This window comes from Primulina eburnea, unplaced genomic scaffold, assembly GCF_022965805.1.
Source record: "Primulina eburnea isolate SZY01 unplaced genomic scaffold, ASM2296580v1 ctg442_ERROPOS163152, whole genome shotgun sequence".
Taxonomy (NCBI): Eukaryota; Viridiplantae; Streptophyta; class Magnoliopsida; order Lamiales; family Gesneriaceae; genus Primulina; species Primulina eburnea.
The window spans coordinates 38,861-44,983 of NW_027331255.1; the positions used below are offsets into that span (position 1 = coordinate 38,861).

The 6,123-nt window shown below is 35.2% G+C and overlaps 1 long non-coding RNA gene across 3 annotated transcripts; it reads left to right on the top strand.

Moving 5' to 3' along the window:
- The first annotated feature begins 2,259 nt into the window (after nucleotides 1-2,259).
- On the top strand, nucleotides 2,260-5,545 carry LOC140821147 (uncharacterized). Of its 3 annotated transcripts, none has more exons than XR_012115652.1 (7): nucleotides 2,260-2,634; nucleotides 2,718-2,855; nucleotides 3,217-3,689; nucleotides 3,789-3,854; nucleotides 3,955-4,104; nucleotides 5,075-5,190; nucleotides 5,275-5,545. It is a non-coding gene; the product is annotated as an uncharacterized lncRNA (long non-coding RNA). The 3 variants fall into 3 exon arrangements; XR_012115654.1 differs by having other exon boundaries at nucleotides 2,327-2,634; nucleotides 3,631-3,689; XR_012115653.1 differs by lacking the exon at nucleotides 3,217-3,689 and having other exon boundaries at nucleotides 2,346-2,634.
- Nucleotides 5,546-6,123: the final 578 nt, after the last annotated feature.

Consider the following 6,123-nt stretch of genomic DNA (forward strand, 5'->3'; position numbering starts at 1 on the left):
TCAATTCCAACTGATTTTTCATTTAATAATCTTTTGAAAAGATTAATCAGTTGAGCAGCAGTTTGGTCTTTGGACTTGAGAAATATAACCCAAGTGAATCTTGAAAAATCGTCTACAACCACCAAGGTATATTTCATTACCCCTAAGCTCATGACTGGTATAGGACCAAATAGATCTATATGTAACAGTTCTAAGCACTGGGAAGAAGATTTACGACCCTTGTTCTTAAAAGAGGATTTGATTTGTTTACCAAACTGACATGCTGAGCAAATTTTGTCTTTGATAAAATCCATTTTGGGCAATCCAGTAACAAGATCGTGGTTACTCAAATATGCAATAGATTTGAAATTTAGGTGGTTCAATCTCTTATGCCACAACCAGTTTTTAGAAGATTTTGAGGCAAAAAAACATACTGGTGCATAAGGTTGATCATTCCAACTGACTTTGTAAGTGTTTCCACACCTTTTGCCATTTAGGATGATCTCTTCAGTTGAGTTTTTGACTGAACAAGAATGTTTGTCAAACTGAACTGAGAATCCATTATCGCATAACTGACTAATGCTGATCAGATTATACTTGAGATTCTCAACTAATAAAACATCATTAATGGTGAAATTACCATGAATAAGCTAACCCTTACCCACAGTTTTACCTTTAGAGTTATCTCCAAAACTGATGTTTGGTCCAGTGTACTTAGTCAGTTGAGATAATAAATTTGAATCTCCAGTCATGTGGCGTGAACATCCACTGTCCAAATACCATATAGATCCAATGCTTGTACCTATTACCTGCAATCAAACACAAGATAAGATTTTGGTACCCTTTTCTATTTGGGTCCAAAGTTGATTAGTCCTTTAGGAATCCAAACTTGGATCAGTCTAACTGACCGTCCAGTTGCTGTATTCCAAATTGTCTTTCCCAGCCTGTGTGTGTGTGATGTATGGTATGTAGAAGGTACAACATGTGATTTGTCCTTTTTCGACTGATTGTTCAGCCAGTATCTTTTCTGAACTGGCCTGCTGCTGTAGTAATTTGAATAGCCACTTGAATGGTTTTTGCTGAAAGATTTTGGTGGCTGACTTCGTGAGTCAGTCACAACTCTTGGACTGTAACCAATACCACATCTTTTGCCCTTGCTCATATTATGAGTCGGCTGTTAAATCAGTTTACTCAGCTCAACATGTTCTTGTACCATAACTGATTTGACAAAGTGAATATATTTCCCTTTGTCCATATTCAGTTTTGGTTGAATATCTTTGGAAGGTATTTAATCCTGGTTACTGAACCCTAAGCCAGTTTTATCAGTAAATGATTTCTGAGAGTTCTGTATATTAGTCAATGCAACGGATGATTTATTCCAAGCCTGAATGAGCTCAGTTTGCTTTGTATTTTCAAGCGTTAACTTTTGAATCATTAATTGATTCTTGATCCTTTCAGTATTGAGTTCGACAATCTCCCTTTTTAGACTCAACATTTCAACTGATACAACAGTTGTTGTCTTATTGTCAGAGGGATCAGTTTGCTCTACTCTGGCCTTTTCAAATGATAAGGCAAGCTTTTGATATTCACTAACCATGTCATGAAGAGTCGAAATAAGTTCTTCTCTTGTGAAATCAGTTGAACTGAAGTCAAATACCTGTTGGCTGCTTGAATGAACTTCTGTGTCATCAGCCATCAAGCACTCACTTCTTCCTCATCTTCACTAGAGCTACAAGAGGTTTCTGGTTCTGACTCTTCGCTGTCAGTCTCTGCCCATTTGGCTTTGCTATCCTCAGCTAGGAGTACTTCATGCTTCTTTCTGTAAGGCTTCTTATCGTCCTTAGATCTCCTCTTATGCTCATACACTTTCTTCTTTCTTTCAGTCGAAGCTTGACTATCCTTTTTAGGCTTGGGACAGTCAGCAATAAAATGACCAGGTTTGCCACAGTTGTAGCATGCATTGGACTCTTCTCTGGGATTGTTTCTTTGGTACTGCTTCTTAAAGTTTCCTTGATTCTTCCTCATGAATCTCCCGAATTTCCTGATGAACAATGACATGGCGTCATTGCTTAATTGATCTTCGGCTTTCTCAACGGAACCAGTTGATTCTGATCTCACAGCAGCTAAGGCAGTAGTCACTAGTAGAAAAATCGAATTTTACTTCGGCAAACGTTACTTCGATAATAATAAATTACGAAGTAATACATTACCAATAACTTCAGTAATAACACAAGCGAAGTAAAATAATATATTTTACTTCGGATGTTTAAAAACACGGGCTTCACTATATTTTTTTATTATATTTTACTTCGGCATATCAATGTTGATGAAGTAAAAAATAAAGAAAATAAATTTATACCGAAGTAAAAAGATGAACCGATAGTTTAATTAAAAATATTACACAACACACTACAAGAGAGAGAAAGTGAAACCCAAATCCCCAATCTCTTAACCCTTCCCCTACTCCCGTCAGTGTTGCGTCCCGACTCCAATCACCACTGTGTGCTGTCCGACCACCGGAGATCGAAGTGCAGTAGCCAGAAACCTAGTTCCCCTAACCTTGCGCCTCCTTCCCTGCCTCAGATTGGAAGAACTTGCGCGAGTGAGAGCCCTGTTTCAGTCTTTTTCCGTGCGCGAGTTTGTCCTCTATTTTCGGTGTCGATTTCTTTGTTTTTTAGTGGTTTGTTGTTGAGAAGTCAAAGCCCTAATGTTTTCCCTGTTATCCCTGCGATTTCCAGCCACATTTAGCTCCGTCCAGTCGCGATTCCAGCGAGTTTTCCTGCTAGATACAACCTTTGCACCATCTTGAGACCACCACTGCCCGTTCAACTTAGATTCTTGGTGCATTTTAGCTTGAATTCTAGTCTATAGTTCAGGTATACAAGCTGTCTGGATTCGAGTTTTTTTCCAATCCGATTTAATGGTTTTCTTTGCGTTAGTAGCATAATATTGACGCATTGTTGGGTTGTTATATGTCCAGCTAGTATCCGAGAATGAGGTCCCTCCTTTTGTATTTTTCCGACTTGTATATGGTGTGCATGAAACAAAAAAGGAGTTATATTATTTACTCGTAGAAAAATGACCATTTTCCCAAGTAGTATGCATAGGACATGTATGAAGAAGGGTTTATATTATCAACGTGATCTATGCTTTCAAAATGAATGCATTTAATACCGATTTATATTATCATTTGTTTCTTTATTCATGACCTTTCACTTTCCCTCATGTTGATGGTAGGATCTAAATTGCATATCAAAGCTTTGGCAGATTACATAGTTCCTTTTTTGGAATGCCTCGTATGTATTCTATAGCGAGACTTCTAGGATCTAGATCATTACCATGGCTCATCCGTGCATTGTTAGACCATGTGTCAAATAAGGTATTGTTATCTGATCCTTCATGAATTCGCAAATGGACATGTTTCGTTAAACTTTTATTTATTACATGATGAGTTTACCTCTGTTGCCGTATCATCTTTCATTGTTTGCTTGTTGATTTCAATGTATGTCTGCTGAATGAGTACAAGCAAATGCTGCTTAAAGCTATCAACTAGGATTATAAATTGGTTGCCTTTTGAAACGTGTGTAGTGATGGTGGCAACCTTTTTTTTTCTAACGTTGGGTTTTCTGGTGGTAATGAGCTTGGTTGTAGTTGCATGGCTTGTTGTTCAATAGCAGCAGTACTAGCATGAGAGATTTGACTGACGTCATGTATGTTTTCCTGTTTATTCTGCTCGCAGTTGTAGTTTTTGGGAAGGATTTGATTGTATAAAACTGCCTTTTTAATCTCACCTCCATCTATATTTGTAGATCTTGTACCTAACAACAGTCCGCATTTACGCAAGTCTGGAAGCCGATCTGTTGTGTTTGATGTTGGCGAGAGAAGATTTATCCTACACTTTCTTTTAGACGTGGTTTTTCTCCTTTTTCACTGATTTATTCCATATATTAACTATGTTATGATGTTATCTGCCAGGTACAAATGAACTGGGAAATAGTGCTGAAGAAGATTTCTTACATTCCATAGTGTCAAATGTAATGAAGGGTATGAGTTCACCGTTGCCAAGTGTAGCTATTATGCCTTCTCCTGTTCTGCTATGGAGATTCAAGGTATCACTATAACTAGGTTTATCGGGTTAGTTATAAATATAATCTGGTCTCAAGTGATCTTTCGATTTATAACCTTCTTTGAATTTTTAATTTCCCGGGTATATCAACAATCTTTCATAATTGAGGGAAAGAGTATTATGATGAGTACATTTGGATATTCTGAGGTCCATTTACTTTTTTCATATATTTTTTTGGGTTGCTTGAAGAAAGGGGAACCATTAACAGGAAAAATGAGGGAGATTAACGATTTTTATTTTTCTCACTTTTTAGTTTGATAAAGTAGGAAATTGTAATTCGGCTACATGAGTAGAATTTTCATCATACATCATTACATTAGAAAATTATGAAAACCAACCTGAATGAGCTAGATGTAAAAATAAAGTATATTTAGAATTTGGGACGATGAGAAGTTCAAAATAAATAAAAAAATTTAGTAATCTGTTCTAAAATTATGAAACAGAAAGTCTCTCTCTTTACATGGGCAAAATGACTGGATTTGCAGAGAACTTTAGCGTGGTCAACAACTTTGCGACACTCCTTGTTATCATCTTGTACATCTCACAATTCCAAAATTGTCAAAAGTTATGAATCCTATGGCCATTTGAAGTTTTATCAATATATCACTTTTTTGTTCAGGCTTTTGTTGTTCTAAACTCTTTGGAATCATACTCACCTTGACTATTGTGTTGCTCAAATCACTGCATCAATGACATAGAATTACAGCTTTTGTTTGAATAATATATCTTTTTGTCCATCGCGTCATTTTTAATCTTACTTTATGTTCATGTATTGCTGTTTTTCATATGGGTATTCATTTGTTGCAAGGTCAGTGTTATACCTTAAAATGAATGTACACATGCTGATGCATGCATTCGATGTCTCTAGTATGTCTTTGATATGTCTTGGTTGCATGTATTTTGATTGGATGACTAAACCTCAAAAGTTTTGCATGATATATACTTCATTTCTAGTTGGCTCCTATTGAGTTTTTTTATGAATGACATTGCAGATTGGATGGGATTCTGTCATGAGAATGAGTGCAGATCTGAGGGATTTATTTTTGTATGAGGCTTTTTTGTATTATAATCCACTTCTTCTTATGGTGAGTGAATACAGATTGGATGGGATTCTGTCAATTTTTATTTGAAATAGAAGAATCTAATGTATTTTCTTTTTCAAATTTCAGTTTGTAGGATGCATCAAGAACCAATATTACACCCAATCTCAATATGACGAGGTCAGAAGTGAATGGAGTGAATTTGTTTACTCCTATGTAGGTGCTTAAATGGATGATGTATGTTGGGGATAAATATTTTGTTTGTCATTGTGGATTTTTGGATATACTTTTGGTTTTGTTGATACATTTTTGGGTTATCTGTGGATTGATGAATATGTAATTGTGGATTCGTGGATATTCATCATTTTTAGATGGATAATTTATGAATTTAATTATATTAGTGTATTAACAATTACTTCATCAAAATAAAAAATAATGAAGTGTAACAGGTAAATTACTTCGTTGTTATTTGCAAATTGTGAAGTAACATAATATTAAATACTTCTTCAATAAGAAATCAGACGAAGTGATAGAATTAATTTACTTCAACATTGTTCTGTAAAAGCGAAGTTGTTTTGCGCAATTACTTCATCAAAATACAAATTATTGAAGTCTTTCGAACCACTTACTTTGTCACTAAATGTAAATTGTGAAGTAACATAATATAAAATACTTCAACAAATAGGATAAATGCTGAAGTTATAGATTATATTTACTTCAACAAATAGGATAAATTATGAAGTTGTTTGTGACTATTACCTCACCAAAATACATAACTACGAAGTCTTTCAGATGAATTACTTCGTTACCCAATGTAAATTGTGAAGTAAAATATTATAAACTACTTCGCTAAATAATAATTAAGACGAAGTTATATATAATATATTACTTCGTTACTTACAATAATCGATGAAGTAAAACACATTTCTTACTTCGGCACCGGTCCAATTTTGGACCGGTTTTCCTTCGAAAACCGGC